Source organism: Carettochelys insculpta, chromosome 2 (assembly GCF_033958435.1).
Source record: "Carettochelys insculpta isolate YL-2023 chromosome 2, ASM3395843v1, whole genome shotgun sequence".
NCBI lineage: Eukaryota > Metazoa > Chordata > Testudines > Carettochelyidae > Carettochelys > Carettochelys insculpta.
The window spans coordinates 193,351,532-193,368,478 of record NC_134138.1 but is presented as its reverse complement, the minus strand read 5'-3'; the positions used below and the strand labels follow the sequence as shown (position 1 = coordinate 193,368,478).

At 49.3% G+C, this 16,947-nt stretch overlaps 1 protein-coding gene across 1 annotated transcript in view; it reads right to left on the bottom strand.

Moving 5' to 3' along the window:
* GLB1 (galactosidase beta 1) overlaps window positions 1–16,947 on the bottom strand; it is a 152,213-nt gene that overhangs the window by 26,421 nt on the left and 108,845 nt on the right. The gene's annotated exons all lie outside the window — the stretch shown is intronic.

Genomic DNA, 16,947 nt, shown 5'->3' with positions numbered 1-16,947 from the left:
CAATAGGGAGCCCCACGTGGGCAGAAGGAGGGGAGGAGGATCAACAGTCATTGTAAAACGTGTTTGAAATCTTGGCATACTCAAGGATTATCATATTTACTGTACTGGCCTCAATCCAGTTACTGGCATAAGGTTTGTTAGAACCACGTCTTGGCATGCAATAATTGTTTGTTTAGTGTGCCAGAGTGATTTCAGTTTTCAAGAAAAACTGAAACATGGCGTACGTAAGAGCGTGGGGTGCTCCAGAGTCTAAACCAGGAGTCAGCACCACCCAGAACGGGTGCCCAGAGTGGCATGAGCTGATTTTTATCAGCATACAAGGTGGGCGCTCAGCCCTACCCCTGCTCCCCCATGCAGCTGGGAGCTTGCCCAAAGCCATGCTGCATGTGGATTAACAAAAGACCAGCTAATGCTACCATCCACTACCTAACTAAATTAAGATGCAGAGCTTTACCGCTTATTAGTGAAGCTGTCATAGGTAAGACCAACAAGTGATGTTAAAAAGTGTCACCAGCACTCAGACCCTACACAGGGGTCCAAAGGTCAAACTCGGGCACTCTGCCTTGGAAAGGTTGCTGACCTCCCGGTCCAAACTGTACTGTGTGTTATACCGCTGACGTATGCTTTTTTATACAAGTCCTCACACATATACAGGCATTTTGAGTGAATTTGCCTCCATGTTGTTACCTAGAATAGCAGTTTTACATAAGAATTGGTATGGACATTGTGCAAATTTTGTGAATAAAAAGTGAGTTCTTTTTAAAAACTCAACTCCTACAATTCATCCTGTGTTCCTGTGTGCATCATTTAAAGTGTCTAGTTATATTTAAGGTGAAATTACTTTACTTAAGCCCCCTGTTTTAAAAAATAAGATGAAAACCCCTTTGAAAAATGCCCCCTCACAAAATAACATTAACCAAAGAAAGTCTCCAGGTGGTAGGGGGAGAAGCGGCCAAAGCCAGGACTCCTGCACTGGGGGAAGGAAAAGGGCCTAGCTGGGACACACCCACCCCCACCCCGCTGCAACAGCCCTGGGACCCAGAATTGTGCAGAGGAGTCATGCACACACCCACTGTGGGGATGCAAGGACCTTGTGGAGGCCTCTCCCTCCTCCTACCCCACACCAGCATGTCCCTAACACAGTTTGTGGGTGGCTGCTCCTCCTAGGCAGAAATCTTTAGATATCCAGAGAACTTGCTGCAGTTTGGACTGGATTTTCTCTGCCCTGTGGAGTTTGCTGCAACCCTTGCTTGCCTGTTCTCAGTCTCTCTTGACTCTGCGTCATTTTGCACCTGCCCCTCTTATCCTCTTCTCCCGTGCCCTGTCCCCTCCGTTTTCCCACTGAGCAGAGATATTTAAGAGTGGGTTTGACAGACTGTTATAGGGGACGGTCCTGCCCTGAGGGCAGGGGACTGGACCCAATGACCTCTCAAGGTCCCTTCCAATTCTAGTGTTCTGTGGTTCTACAATCCCCTCCTTACTAAACCCAACCAAGAAAAAACTAGTGGCACTGACATTGCATTTTCTGCCATCACCTGGGTCATGCTGCTGTGGGTCTGATCCACTTGGCCAACTCCTAATTGTCCTAAGAACACACTAGACACCTATGACATATTGGCTGCATGGTATTAACGCCACAGTAAGCCTGAGACACAAACTAGTCTATTTACCATCATTGTACTCAGTGCTTGTTTTGTTCAAAAAAAAAAATTGGAGCTGGTACTCAGCTGGCTTCCTTCCCGCTATGCAGTCCCACGGCTGGGGCTGCCGAGGTGCTGGTACTCAGTACTGGCAAGTACCCACACAAAAGCAACACTGCTTGTAGTAAAGCCCAGTCTGCAAATGGGCCGGCAAGATTTGGGCTGAGTGCAGGGGGTGGAGGCCTGAATGGGGGTGGGGTGGTGGGACTCTCTGGGTTGGCGGGGGGTCATTCAGAGAGGGGATGGAGGTCTTCGTGTCGAGCGAGGATGGGTTGGGATGTTTGGGCTGAGGGGGTCTGTGCTAGGGTTGAGGGGGGGATGTTGGAGCCTTGTGGGGAGGGGTCTGTGGCTTGAGCAAGGAGAGGGGTGTTGGACTGAGTGAAGGAGTGGGGTGGGGCGTCACACCGGGGATGGCTGCAGAGGGGTAGGGAGGGGCGAGGCAGGGCCAGCGGGCAAGCCCAGGGAGGTGGGAGAAGAACAAGGCCCACTGGGAACAGGGGAGATCCCCATATTGCCAAAAAAAGCACCCTCCCTGCAAATTCCTGTGCACCCACCTGCCCTCGCTACTCTTGCTCGTGCAACAGCAATTACCCAATTGGCCTGTAAGCAGATGAAACGGGTTGGTAAAAATTCCATCAGTCAATGCGAGAGTATTATTCACGCAGGCTGAAGTTCACCCATCACAGTGCGCTCTCCAAAGGAAAAGGCTATGTGGCCAACACTCCACCAGAGAATGGCATCCAGGCTGTCCGCGGCTGCTCTGCCAGTCTCTGGGCAGGATCAGTGCAGCACACCTTCCACACACACCTTCCTGGAAAGCTGGGACCCTCTGACGTGCATGCACAACTCACACACACACACACCCCCCCTCATGTAGCATCATCATCCCTCTCCCTAGGCCTACACCCACTTGCTACACTTATTCAGAGTCAGTGTAGAGCCTTTTGCTTCCAGAACCCAGAGGCAGCCACTTCCATGGCAGCTCTGGTGCCTCAGACTCACTCATTTGGGGGTAATGATGGGCTTGCAGTGGCGCAGAGACCACTGTGCGTGCAAGCTCCCTGCTAGGGTGAATGTTAGCTGTTCTTGAGGATGGCTAGAGCATGTGGAAGCAGGAAGGTACCCCGAGTAAGGTGACCAAAGCCCATGAGTCAATGCACTAGCTGGGTCAGCAGTCAGAGTTCTGTACACCTGAGGGGGTTGGCCTCAAGGTGAGTGCACAGAATTTGGATACAGGAGTTCTAGCTCTGCCTCTGTAGCCAGACAGAGCCCGCCCCCCCCTTTTTCCTCTACTCCGTCTTGCCTTCCCTAGGTGCTTCAGAGCACGAAAGGGTTAAAAGGAATAGCCCAGCCCTGGAATGCCGGAGAGCACAGATGGGCTTATTTTAGCCACGGCCTTTGAAGCTCCGGAGCAAAGAACAATGGGCTAATTAACAGCGGGGCCTCAGACTGCCCTTGGCTAATTACCATTCAAAATCTCCGGCCCATTAAAACACAAATGCCCTTAATTGTCTCTACCTCACAGGTGTGAACTACACCCTTGAACTGCCTGTGAGAGCCAGCATCAGACAGCTTAATTCAATTAAACCAAGGAAGAAGCCTACGTGACCCAATGGGTATAAAGAGGAGTCCGGCAGACCCCCTATTTGAGCTCCAATCATCTTTCCTGCCGGACAGGAGAGTGGGGGTCTCCCCAGGTCCTCGAGGATGCTCAACTCCTGGAAAAAAAGGACAAAGGACTTCTTCCCAAGGGATTGAGGGAAACGGGCCAAGCCACATTGGTAATGCAGGGTGAGGATAAGACCTGCTAGGTATTTTACTTTTTATTTCCTTTGCGCGCATTTAACAAATATAGATCTATGAATGAGAGTGCACACGAGCTATTTGTAATCAAAGTATGAACCTTGTAACCACAAGAGCTTAACTCGCTAGGTAACAATTAAAGCAACATTGTAACAGTAGGAGATTACTTTGTTAGGTAAATAAACAAAGTAACTGATTAAGTGGTAACCTGGCTCCCCCTGTTACTGGCTACCCCGAACACAAAACAAAAGAACCTAGCTGCTTTTCCGCGGCTCTTAGCCTGGTCACTGGTGAGCTCTGCGCTGGCAGGTAATATCTCATATTAACACAAGGGCACAGCGGCATCTCACATGACCATCGGCTAACAGCCTCTCCCAGAGGCCCAGTAGGTGATCACCTCTCTCATTGGGAAAACAGGGCTGATGACAACGATGATGCCCTTCCTTCTAAAGCCCTTTGCAGTCTGCTCCTGAAGAGCGGCCTCACAGCTAACATTCGGAACAAGTGTGAAAACAAACCGAGGCTAAGAACGTGAATGAAGAGTCACTTCAGGGGCACAATAGTTTCCAAGCAGCTTGTTTTGTCTCCAAACCTACTGAAGGATGATGGCAAACATTTGAGTGAGTCATTCTTAGACAGGTGTTTTTTCACATTGCAGTTCCACTGAGCACCCATGTAATGTTTTACCCAGTGTTTCATCCTCAAGAATGTGTCAAGAAGGTAAAGAAAACTAAGGGCAGAGATTTTAGAAATGAGTGCGTTGCACGCTTTTCCCAGGATCTCATGTCATTGCAGGTGCTTTTCGTACCAAACCTGAGCAAAGCTGAACAAATGTAAGTTTTATTCTGAACCTCCAAATTATGTTATAATTGTCCCTTTTGAGTTGTGGTGAAACCCTTCAAGCATTTTAGCATGGGCTCCCTTAATCTCTGCCAGGGGAATTTCAGCATGGAGAGCCAAAGCTTCCATCCAAGTGTTTGTCACAGGTCACCATTTTATGGCCCTAATCTTGCATCTGGTCTGTCATCTGTTTGGCTGTGTCGTCAGGGTGCATGGCTGCCTCAGCAACATCAGTGGTCTTCCGTCAGGAGGAGGATGCCACCCAGAGCAGTGACATACCTCAATTCCTGGACATACATATTCCTTTCCTTCTAGGATGCCTCGCTCTTTTATGTAGAGCAGCATCTAGCTCCCCTACCACCTGGTTTATTAGCCTGTAGATAAATATACAAGTCTCAGAGGGGTAGCTGTGTTAGTCCATATCTGCAAAACCAATGAGGAGTCTGGTGGCACCTTAAAGATTTAACCAATTTATTTGGGCATAAGATTTGGTAGATAAAAACCACTTTGTCGGATTTATTATGGGAATAAGCTTTTGTGGATGTATCTGACAAAAGCCGGGTCTACACGTGCCAGCTACTTCGAAGTAGCTGCGCCAACTTCAAAATAGCGCCCACCACGTCTACACGGGGCAAGCGCTATTTCGAAGTTGACATCAACGTAAGGTGGCGAGACGTCGAAGTCGCTATCCCCATCAGGGGATGGGAATAGCGCCCTACTTCGACGCTGAATGTCGAAGTAGGGCACGTGTAGCCAATCCGCATCCCGCAACATCGAAAGAGCAGGGTCCGCCATGGCGGCCATCAGCTGAGGGGTTGAGAGATGCTCTCTCCAGCCCCTGAGCTCTATGGTCGCCGTGTGCAGCAGCCCCTTAAAGCTCCCCCGCCCGCCTTCCTGTGCAGGAAGCTGAGAGCACGTGCAGGCAGCAGCACTGACACGCGGCCAGCCTGCACGCCTCCCTTCAGCCCCAAGACACCCCCCCGCTGCGATGGCTGCCCACCAGCCCCCCAAGCGCCCCCAGGGCACCCCACCCAGGGGGAGCCAGGGCTCCCAGGCATCCAGCCAGCCTGGGAAAAGGCAGCGGGGCCTCTCCTGGACGGAGGCCAAGATCTGGGACCTGCTGGGGCTCTGGAGCGAGGAGGAGGTGCTCCAGGTAATGGGGTGCAAGAGGCGGAATGCGGATGCATTCGCTCGGCTGGCTGAGGGCCTGGCCGCCCGGGGTCACCCTGCCCGTGCTCCTGACCACGTCAGGAGTAAGGTGAAGGAGCTGCAGCAGGGTTACTCCCGGGCCCGGGATGCGGCCAGCCAATCTGGGGCCGCCCCCGTCACTTGCCCCTTTTACAGGGAGCTCAGGTCCATCCTGGGCCCCCAGCACACCTCCTCCCCTCCGGCCACTCTTGACACCTCGGCCGACGAGCCCCAGCAGGCCCCGGAGGCAAGCCCCACACCCCAGGGGCCCCCCAGGAGCCCACCCCTGGGACGCCGGAGGAGGAGGAGGGGGAATCCTCCTCCAGTGATGGGGGGGCTGCACATCATCCTGCCATCCCGGAGCTCCAGCAGGGCGTCTGCCCAGAGGGTGTCCCCCAACCATGGGAGCGGACCATCAGGTATGTACCCCCGGGGGTACACCCCCGGGGTTGAGGGGCAGGGGCAACAGACATGACAGGGCCCTCCACGTGCCCAGATGACCATGGCCCCAAGGACAGTAGTGGCATGTCCCTCAGAAGACTGCATCAGCCCCTGCCCCCCCAGCAGGACAACACCATGCCCCATCCCTGGGGATGGGGGGAGCGGAACCTAGGGTCCCCCGAGGGGAGTGGGGTGGGACACCCATCAGCAGCATCAGCATCTCCCGGGGACGGGGATGGGGAACCAGCAGCAGAGGGGTGGGGGGACAAGGGCCACGGCTCGGGGGCCACACTAACGGCTGTCTCCACTCTTGTTCACCCCGTGTTCCGCAGCTGCACCATCAGAGGGCCCGGAGAGTGCCGGTGAGGTGTCCGTGGTCCCGGAGAACCCACCAGTGCCATCCCAGCAGGCCAGCCCCTCGGTGGAGTACTGACCAGCCCCAGGGCGGGGCCGACGGCGGAGCCACAACCACCAGAGGACGGCGACAGACCCCCAGCTGCTCATGATCCTCCAGCGTGAGCTGGAGGTGTCGGAGCGGCGCCTGCGGGTGGACGAGCGGAGGCTGGAACTGTAAGAGCGGTCGCTGGCCTGGCGCCAGGAGGCATGGGGGGGCCTTTATGCGCACTTTCGAGCGCATAGCGAACTACCTGGCCCCCCATGCCGTGCCACCTGCCGCTCTGCCTGCCATGCCCGGCCTGCCCGCTGCTCCACCCGCTGCTCCGACCGCCGTCCCACCGCCGTCCGCCACCCTGGGGCCTTCCGCCAAGGGGGCCTGCTGACACCCGCTGGCCATACCTGCCGGCTCGCCCGGCCCCCAGCCAGCCTCAGCCAGGACTGAGGCCAAGGCGAGGGTCGTGCCCACCAAACCCAGGCGCTGGACAGTAGAGGGTGCAGGGCCCAGGACGTGGCCCCCCTCCTCCCCCTTTGTACATATCCCCCATCATATATTTGTGTATATAGTTTGTGTTAGGCCCCTGTTCTTTTATGGTACCTGCCCCCCCAAATAAATAGTTCCCCCCCTTTTGTTCTTAATATATATATATTGTTTGAATTAATATAAGAGAATTCACTGTGGTTTTTTTTGGTTTCAAAAACAACAGCTCCATTTTTATTTGCAAGAAAAGTTGCGGGGGGGTTGTGCTCTTGGGTGCTCTGTGGTGTGGGCGTAGGGGCAGGGAGTGTTGTGGAGGATGGGGGGGTGCAGTGGGGGGGCCTGTCAGTGTTCACCCCGGGGCCTGGTCAAAATAGGCCCACAGGGCCTCCTGGACCCGGATCCCCTCGGGGTCCACCTGGCGACTGCGCGCAGCGGGTGGCTGCATGTCAGCCCTGCCGGCCTCCACAGCCCAGCCCTGAAAGAAGGCCTCCCCCTTGTTCTCCACCAGGTTGTGGAGGGCGCTGCACACGCCCACAATCTGGGGAATGTTGGTGGGGCCTGCATCAAGGTGGGTGAGGAGACACCTCCAGCACCCTTTGAGGTGGCCAAAAGTGCGCTCAACCACCTGGTGCGCGTGGTTCAGGCGCACGTTGAAGCACTCCTGGCTGGCTGACAGATGGCCCGTGTAAGGGTGCATGAGCCAGGGCCAGAGGGGGTATGCCGCGTCTGCGACGACGCAGAGGGGCATGGTGGTGTTCCCCACAGGGATCTCCTGCTGAGGGATGCAGGTCCCCGCCTCCAGCCGGCGGCACAGGCCCAAATTCCTGAACACCCGGGTGTTGTGGGTGCTGCCAGGCCAGCCAACATAAATGTCCAGGAAGAGGCCCCGGGTGTCCACCAAGGCTTGGAGGACCACAGAATGGTAGCCCTGCCTGTTCAGGAAGCATCCTCCGCTGTGCTCCGGGGCGTGGATGGGGATATGGGTCCCATCCAGAGCCTCAAAGCAATTTGAGAAGCCCAGGCTGGCAAACCCCACGATGGCGGCATCTGGGTCCCCAAGCCGCACGAGCCTGTGGAGGAGCAGGGCATTGATTGCGCGGGTGACCTGCAGGGGAAGGACATGGGAGAGCACCAGTGAGGGGTGTGCAGGGTGTGTCTGGCCCTCCACCCCCAGGGCTCCTCCCTCTCCATGGGTCCTCTTACCTCCATGAGGACAGCCCTGAGGGTGGCCTTGCCCACACCAAACTGCTGTCCCACGGATCGGTAGCTGTCTGGAGTGGCCAGCTTCCAGACAGCGATGCCGACCCGTTTCTCGACGCTGAGGGCACGCCGCATGAAGGTGTCCTGGTACCTCAGTGTGGGGGTGAGCCACTGGCAGAGCTCCAGGAATGTCTGCCAGCTCATGTGAAAGTTCTGGAGCCAGTGCTCGTCCCACTCGCCAAGCACCAGCCGCTCCCACCAGTCGGTGCTTGTGGGGTAGCTCCACAGCTGGCAGCGTGTGCAGCCGGGGCGGGGGTGGGGGGCGGAGGACAGCAGGGTCTGGGGCTGCTCCCTCCTCCCCTGGGGGCAGCTCCTCTTCTGTGAATAAAAGGTGCTCAGCTGCCTCTTGCATAGCACTGAGCAGGGCGAGCACTGCTCCTGCAGGGGCGGGTACGTGGGCCTCTGGCTGCTGCTGCTGCTTCGACAAGGTGTGTGTGCCTGTGGCTCTGCAGACCGCGTGCTGTGAAGGCTGAGTGTGTCTGGGAGGGGCCCTTTAACGGAGCGGCTAGCTGTTGCCCTGGAAGTGCTAGTCCGCCCTGTGACCCTCTCTGCAGCTGTTCCTGGCACCCTTATTTCGATGTGTGCCGCTTTGGCGTGTAGACGCTCCCCTGCAGCACCTACTTCGATGTGGTGCTGCCCAACGTCGACACTGAACGTCGACGGCACCAGCCCTGGAGGACGTGTAGACGATATTCATCAAAATAGCTTATTTCGATGTCGCTACAAGCTATTTCGGTGTAGCATACACATGTAGACTTAGCTAATGTGGTTTTTTAATCCACCAAATCTTATGCCCAAATAAATCTATTAGACTTTCAGGTGCTCCAGACCTCCTCAATGTTAAATAGACTGTTAATTGTTCAGTTTAATTAAGGGCAATTATGGCTATCAAATTTAGATTTAAATGCTATTGCCAAATATTGAGAAAAGCACTTAACATTCATAAAGGCACCTCAAAGATTTCATAAGGGAAAGGCATGAAGGGCTCATTAAAAGCCCAAGCCTCAAAAGGAATGGTTGATATAAGGAGGTACCTCACAGCCTTAGTAATTCCAATGATCCCTTGTATAACACAGCAAACGCACAGTCACTCCCAGATATGCAAGCAACCAAGCATGCAACAGGGCATTGTTGATTCAGATCAAGGTACTGGTTCCAGATTTTGATGTTTAGGTCTCTCTCTGTCACAGGCATCACAAATCTGAGCTCCCCTGAACTGGGAGGCCAAAGTTTGTTGCGAGGGCCATTTTCTTGGTACATTTAACACATTTTTTGTTATTTAAGAGGGAAGGTGAAAACCTGCTGCTCCTCTGGGCAAACGCACCTGCCACCACAATCAATGTGGCATGCATTTTAACTGCATTGCCTGACTTTTTAATGGGTAGGTAAGGCAGGGAGGGGGTGGTGCATGAATGTAAACAGGGTAGAGATCATCTCATACAGAACACATGCCAGTTCTTTTCCACGGGTGAGTCAGTTATCACACCTGATAGTATACAGGCGCTTATCTCCTGATCATGGCTTTTTTCAGCTAGTCTTGAAAGATCTGATTGTGAAGCTTTTGATATGCAATAACTCTGTGCTTCTGAGCAACACAGAGGATGCAACGTGTGTACTGTGAACACACATACTAGTTTATCACCTGATTTATGGTGTCCCAAATCTCACTGACAACTCTCAAGATACTGACATTAGCCAGCATGTTATTTTATCAAAAGTCACTGGGGTTTGTTGTTTGGTTGCTTGGGTTTTTTGTTTTTTTTTTTGTACTCCAGCAAGACAAAGCAGCAGAAATGTGGCACTTTAAAGCCTAACAAAATGATTTAAATACCTACAAACCACTTAAAGATTTGTACAAAGAGAAGAATTTGCTCTCTGTTCACCAGGAAGAGTCACTAGCAGTGAGTGATCAGTGTGATTAGAAGAGACTGAAGTCAAGAGAAAAGCTGAATAAATGTTCACATTACCAACACGGGTTTGGGTTTGGGTTTGGGCTGGTGTTTTTTTGCTCAAATGTATGTTAGTGACACCTGCTCGGTATCTAAGTTTAACATGAAATTCTAAGTAACTGGAAGAAAACTTTCTCCATGCCAAGAGAAACACGTTGCTGCTGAGTCAGAAACAGACAGTCAAAACCTTCAGACAACTATAAAAAAAAGTATACAGTAAAACTCTGGGTTACACAGGTGTTGTGTTGCTACAACCACCCCTGTAACTCACATTTTCACCCAAGTTGGGGTGGGGAGCCAGGAACATTGCTGCTGCTTGGTTCCCAGCTTGCAGAACCTCAGGAACTGCTGGGCTGGTCAGATTCCTGGCTGCTTCTCCCAGCTATCTATACGTATATGGAGATCTGCATCTCATAGAGCTGAAAGGGACCTCAGCAGATCATTGAGTCCAATCCCCTGACAGGACCAAGCGCTATCTCCATCCCCACCCCCCTTTTTTTTTTTATTTGCCCTGGATCCCTAAATGGCTCCCTCAAGGATTGGGTATACAGCCCTGGGTTTAACAGGCCAATGCTCAAACCACTGAGCTATCCCTCCCCCTGCATGACTGTCAGCCTAACAGCAGTGCCACTAGGGGCCAGCAGGGAGAAGAGGCTCTTAGCTTGCCTAGCTGCCCGCTGTGGGCAACTAGGCAGGCTGACAGCCACACAGCAGCTTCAAGTTGTGCTTAACTTGCGTTAAAGCGAGTTACACGCAACTTGAAGCTGCATATTTTGAGGGTTTACTGTGTGTGGAACTCCCCTACGGTGCCTTGCTTGATTCTCAAAATATCTCTGCAGAAGCATCCTGGGCTTTTTTTTGTTTGGAATGTATGCTCACTCGCCTTAAATAAACACTAGAATTTAAAAAGCATCATTGGTTAACTGAGCCTTGTAGAATGACTTAGCCAAGATAAAGCAAGAGTTGGACACTCGTACTTAGTCTTTTCAATCTTCTGGTAGTCCGCGTTGAGTGTACAGCTGATAAACATAAATATAACCAGCTTTGTAAGAAGAGTGGATACTTTGCTATCAAAGCACCTAGGGAAGGCGCATGAGTTTTGCTGGGGAAATGGGGGGAAAATAAGTTTTTCTAATGCTTGTGATCCACAGGTTCACTGAAAGCAAATGGAGAATTACCACCATGGAAGAAAAAAGGGAAAAGAAGCAACAAGGATGACAGATTGAAAGGAACTTTGTGCAGCAAAACCCCGACTTACGCACAGGTTGTGATCCTGGCCAACCACGCAAGTCAAATTTCGTGCAAGTTGAGGTCCTCAGTACTCACCTTGCCACCTGGTTCCTGGGTCCCTGCAGTTTGGGCAAGCCAGGAAACTGACTAGCACTGCTGCACTGGTCAGTTTCCTGGCTCCTGCTAGTGGTGCGAAGCCAGGAACCAGGTGGCAGATGAGCAGCAGTTGTGTATTTCAACTTGTGTTATTCCAGAAAATGCACAAGTCGAAATCGTGTAAGTCAGGGGTCTAGTGTAGGCTCCGATGGGCATGACTGCTGACACCCCAAGGCTTAGCAAGTGGTGCTTCATTTTCTGCAGCTTCACTCTCTATGCAATCTCCTGAGCTACAGTTCTCACAATAGAAACACCTTAGGGTGAAACACAAAACACAATGATTTGGCAAGAAACTCTCTTCACACTACAGGTTGGAATGGGGGTGGGGGTTAAGGCAAGGGCGCACACAGGCCAACAGAACGTTAACTTACAAGCTCCTCTAACAGCATTCCACAACTCACCAGTAACATCATCTCTCGGCAAGGCAGCAGCCACTGGCCTGTAAATTTTGTACTTAGAGCGGAAGCTGGCTGAAAAATCTAAACATTTTCTCTAGGAAAACAGAGTTTCACCAGAATCAAGCTCTTTGTGGAAACATGCCAATTTTGGCCAAATTTTCAACTAGGGAAAGTAAAAAGAATCATTCTGAATTTCACCTTTTTAACAATATCAAACCTTTATGTTTTGCTCTTGTTTGGATGACTTTTGTTTTAATATTTACATAATAATCTAGGTGACATTAAATAAAATATTGTGACATCATGAAAACTAAATGATTTGCTGTTTCACCAGAATAGTTCTTTTGACTTTTCCATTGTGCAGGGAATTTTGATTTTTTGTTACATTTAGAACAAAGTCACATCAACCACTGGAATTCCCTACAGCACAGAAATTCTTTTTTTCCAGCCAGCTGTATGCATTATGCCAGGGTTTCCCAAACTTATATAGTTGGAACCCAATTTTTTTTCAGTATTTTTTGTGGCCCAAAAATATAAATGCATATAAAAAAATGAAAAATGAATAAATTTTCACAGTTTATTATTAATTCACAACAATAGTACATAATATGTAAATCTTGATATAAAATACTTACATGCCTAACTTATTATTACCTTAATTACTATTTAACCAGTGGAATTTTAACAGTTGTAAAGTTTGTTTAAGGACCAGTATTTTTTTTCCAAGGACCGGTACTGGACCGTGAACCACAATTTGGGAAACACTGCATTATGCATTTATTATCATAATAATGTTCAAAGAATAAAAATATGCAAAGCAGACAATTCTGATGTCTTGAGGGCCAATAAGATGGATATGTTCTCAAAACTGATAGCTCTCTTTGTGCCTAGGAGCGAAAATTTCACAAATGTATGGGATAACATTCTGAAGTAGGCCGTGATATTTGCCAAGAACATCTGATGAAGTGAGTCTGTGCTCATGAAAGCTCATGCTCAAAACTTTTCTGTTAGTCTATAAGGTGCCACAGGACCCTTCATTGCTGTTACAGATCCAGACTAACACGGCTACCCCTCCGATACTTGTTGCAAAATGGAGTCTGGTAAGCCTCCCCACCCCAGCCATCTGGGGAGGGCATCCCCGCTGATGTAAATAAGTCCCTAGGCAGCCACATTTCAGGAAGGGACCCTGTGGGGACGGTAATTGGACTATAGTTAAAGGGCAACTGACACAATTCTTTTACGAATTTCTGCTTTGATTCTGCATTGCCCACTTGCTTTGATTCTGTAGAGATAACACAAATGGTCACGTCCGTGGGAAGATTACATCGGGATGCCAGACGAGACATCACTGCTTTACACATCAGTCTATTACAGACGAGATATCACCACTTTATACATCCGTGCTGAGGACTGAACTCTTCAAAGGACTTGTTTGTAGATAAAATGTTCTGTAAACTGCGCACGGAAACTCTTTGGAATTTCCAGATTGTTTGTTAATTCACATGGATTGCTCACTGATTGTTCATTGATTATGCTCATTTCCTTACCGTCTGCTCCTATCCTTTCCTCTGCCTATCAGGTCTCTATATAACCAATCACAACTTGATGCCTGTCAGTGCATTCCGCCACTCAGCCAAGTTCAGAATCACTCCGCCAGCTGGTTTTAATCACCCTTTGTTGCTTCACATACAGTATCCAGACTTTATTCCAACAAGTGAAACCCCTTCATCTGGGAAGAAGGGGAACTGGAATCATAGGGGCAAAAGATACTAGGACAGGGACTGTGGACAGTATCAGGGCACAGCTGTGAAGCGCATGTTAAAACTACTTTTTAAAGTAGGTAAAGAACAGTGAAGAACCCACTACATCTGACCCGGCAGGAATGGTTAAACCATTTTGGGAGATTATGGGAAAAAAAATGCCCTAGTTATGTACCCAACAAAACAGACAGAACATGAATAAATACTTAACTATTTGTTTACCACATATTAAATACTCAGGTAAAATACATTTTCCTGAAGAAAACCCACAACAGTATGCCTGTCCAATTTTTGGACTATTAACATTTGGTAGAAGCTTTATTTGATAGCAGTGTGATCAAATTTTACTCATTTTAGGAAAATCACCAAAACTAAGATGTCCTGGATAGCTTATAGGCTCACTCTGCAATATGGTAACACCTTGCTTAACAGAGATATTTGATGGATGTTAATGTAAAATGTTTCCACAAACCAACACGCAGGCTGTGTCTACGCTAGCTCTCAACTTCGAAGGGAGCATGGTAAGTAGGGTGTCGGGAGATTGCTAATGAACTGGTGAGCTGCACATGCAGCACTTCATTAAGCTAATTCTCCCCCCAGCAACTTCGAAGCGGCAAACGTCGAAGTGCCAGCCAGCTTGCGTGTAGCTGCAGCTAACCCATGGGTATTTTGAAGTGCCTGGGCAACTTCTAAGTCCCTTTATTCCTCAGAATTTTGAGGCGTAAAGGGGCCTCGGAGTAGCCCGGGCACTTCAAAGTACCCATGGGTTAGCCACAGCTACACACAACCTGGCACTTCAAAGTTTGCTGCTTTGAAGTTGCTGCGGGGGAGAATTAGCGTAATGAAGTGCTGCATGTGCACCGAAGCACTTCATTAGTAATCTCCCAACACCCTACTTACCATGCTCCCTTCGCAGTTGGGAGCTAGTGTAGACAGAGCCTCACTATTATTTAGTTATCATTTAGTCTCTGGTTATTTATATGGCAGTGATGTGTAAGGCTGTTAAAACTTTTAAACAAATAAACTTTGATACAGTTTATTTTCTTCTCAAAGGAAACATATTTTCATTGTTGCTATTCAGATTGTACAGTCATGAAATAATTTTATTGCACAGAACCATGAATGTGTTAGCAGTCAGTTCTATTTCCCTGCAGCAATACAGCAGCCTTAAGGTGACTCATAGGATCAGTGCTTTTTTTTTGGGCCGGTACTAGCTGGCTCTGAGTACCAGCACCTCAGCACCCCCAGTATTGGCTCCTCTTTTGTGTTTAAAAAAAAATGGCAGTGCATAGGGCACATGGTTCTTTCACACATATCTCTTTTTCAACTGAGTGATGGATTTTCATGTGGGAAAGCTGAAGAACAGCAGAAGCCCAGAGAGAAAAGTTAGGATGCTTACATTTTACCAAAAGTACACCCAGCATACTATGCCAGGGACTGCCTCAGCAGGGATCAATTCACCAGGCATTGATTTATCACATCATTGAAGGCACACGAAATCAATCTCCAAGCTCACTCCTATCAACACCAGTATTCCAGCAAAACTAGAAGAGTTGCCTGCATCGACAGGGGAGCAGCCCCTCCATCGACTTTACTGGGTGGAAGAAAACTTCAGTAGGAATGTCAAGTTCAGCTATGCAATTTACATAGGTGAAGTGGACAGACAATAAAGGCAAGTGTAGACAAGGCCTACCTCTGGTTTTGTTCAAAAGAATCTGCCAAGGGAATTAACTTGGTTTGGAGCTGCACTGGAAAGTTACCACTTTAAAGATTTTGTAAAATGAGGTTGTGCATAAGAAATGTAAGTGATCTAAATCTCAAATTGACTTACTTAAAAGGTTACATGTTATATAGTTTTGCATTCAACAGGTGGCTTTGCAAAGCCACAGAAAGCTGGCCTCAATGTGCAACTTCAACTTCCAGTGATATTTCCCAATTTACTAGATCAGCAATCTGATTCAGAATTTACTTTCCTTACACTAAATTCCTATTGCAGGAATGCCTTTGCACAAGTACAGTGAGAACAGTAACAATATTATAAGCAGGCTTTGATAATTTTATTGTGGATCATTTTACAAGAAATGTGTCATTGTTGTCCACATTGTACCACCACCAGTAAAAGAGGAGACAAGCAGGGCTTGGAACTTGAAGGGAATTAATGAAACAAATGTGGACATTTCAGCATAGGCTGAATGTCTGTAGTCAGGCACTCTCATCCAGCAATGTCCATAATTGGGTATGATTTTAGTTATCTGGACGACCACTTATGCATGTGGCCAAGTTTCTCATGGTCATGTTAAGTTTAACAGCCACCAGTCCTGGCTCTCAGTGTTCTGTGTTGTTATTTAGTTGCAATTTGCTCCTAAATGTCTTTTAAGAATCCACTATGCAGTGAAAGTGTTGGTAATGTGCTAGGCAATATTGCCCTCCCGTGGTCTGGCAAATTCTCTCCTTTGGCGCCTGACGATGTGCCGACCTACTCTGTGTCCGGTGGGTGCGCGTGGGGTGTGATACAGCGGGGGGAGTCAGGTGGCCCGGGACTGACCACTTCACCTTTATAGCAGCCTTATATAGTGTAGCAGCAATATGTGATTCAGCGTATCTGCTTTAAAACCTAGGTGTCCACAGTATTATGAGTACCAGGAACAATAACACTCCGATTGTGAACACCACACTGCCCTGTAGCTGTTCTAAGTCCCAATAATTCTCTATACAGCCCCAGCTAGACCAGCTAGTGGTATTTACCGAAAGTGATTGATTCATTTATTCCTAACTACAATTACTTAACACTTGTTATATATATATATATATAGTTATTTATTTGGCACAGGCTAAACACTAGGTTACATATAGCTGTATACAATTACATGTGACTTACCAATAACATCCAATGCTCCCACATCTCACCAACAACTACGTTAGAGCGGCCCTTCAAGTCAGAGATACGGCTTGGTTGGGACCTCTCGTGGTGGTGACGTCCGGGTGATCAGGCCGGGGTCTGCTGTCTGGACTGGAAGTTGCCAGCCTCCGCCTGGTGTCCAGGAGCCCACACCCTTGTCCCTGCTAAATCACCTTTTATACTGTTTCTTACTTGGGGGTTCAATACCTGGCCAATTAAAGCGTTTGTTACCTAATTTGGGCTTTCTATCCTCCCGGCCTGTCAGAACATGTTACAAGATTTCCTCTGTCCTTGGTCTTTTTCTGAACCTCCCCTGGGACCCTCTGATGTTGTACAACCAAGATGTTCTCTTTGGGGGGCTTCCAGCTACTAGCCCCAGCTGTTCTCTTTGGGGACTTGCTATCTGCTTGTCAGGATGTTCTCTTTGGGGACTCTCCAACTACTTGTCA